Raw genomic sequence first — 1062 nt, 5'->3', positions numbered from 1 at the left:
AAGATCCTTTCCTATAATAAATCTAATAGAAGTAGACCTATGAACTAGAAAACCATGCAAGAAAAATAATGTATCACTGATAGTTTTTTTTTAGGACAGCTTTTAAATTAAAAGACCAAGTCAAGCCTAAAACCAAAGGTGATTTCCAAAGAGGGAAGAGGTAGGTGTGTGTGTGTGTGTGTGTGTGTGTGTGTGTGTATAATCTTCAATATAAACATTGTCACTTTGCAAAGCACTGCCTTAGTGAACATACACATGAAAACTGCTTATTATTCTGTTCTCATTCCGATGTCAGAACATCAAACTACAACCCAAATGTTGAAAGATAGTACTAGATATTCTATTGGAGGTAACAAAAAACCAAAATGACTGAAATGCTGTAATTAATAACATGAATAAATGACATTCTGCAAATATTAAACTCTCACTTCAGCATTATTCCTAGTGTAGGTACTTAAGAGGTGTACCTCCAACACAAGTTATTATCCTTAGAGTTAAGAAGGCAATTAAGTGCTTATGACTGCATAAACCAGAGTCTTAGAAGAAATACAACTAGAACACTCCACAGAAATAAGGGTGTGTAACATAGCTTGGCAGGGGCATCGGACCTCCTCTAAAGGGAGGAGAGTCAAGGTCAACAGTATAACGCTGACTCCACTGAAGCAGAGGTCAGACATGGCTCCTCTCCAATCTTTTGACCAATTTTGACACCTGGTGTCCCTTTTCAGGTACTCCCATTACTTTCCTGTTAGGTTTGATAATTCATTGCAATGGCCCTCCAAAAAACCCAACTTACTGCCATTAAGTCGATGTGGACTCAGAGCGATTTTATAGGACAGGAGCAAACTACCCCTGTGGGCGACTGGCTGAGAGCCCTGTGTCTCTCCTGCAGAGCTGTTGGTGACTTCCTGCTGCTGGTCTTTCATATGCAGCCCAACTCATAACCATCACCCCACCAGGGGCACAGATCTTTATGAGGGAAATAACAGGTTACAATTTAGTAACGACTTAAACAGTTTTTTGGGTCAGGAGAGCCTCTTTTTAGTGATGTAACGGGCCTCT

The sequence above is a fragment of the Echinops telfairi genome, unplaced genomic scaffold, assembly GCF_000313985.2.
Source record: "Echinops telfairi isolate 266 unplaced genomic scaffold, ASM31398v2 ScPeMD7_23;HRSCAF=83, whole genome shotgun sequence".
Lineage (NCBI taxonomy): Eukaryota > Metazoa > Chordata > Mammalia > Afrosoricida > Tenrecidae > Echinops > Echinops telfairi.
Note: the sequence above shows the minus strand (reverse complement) of the source record.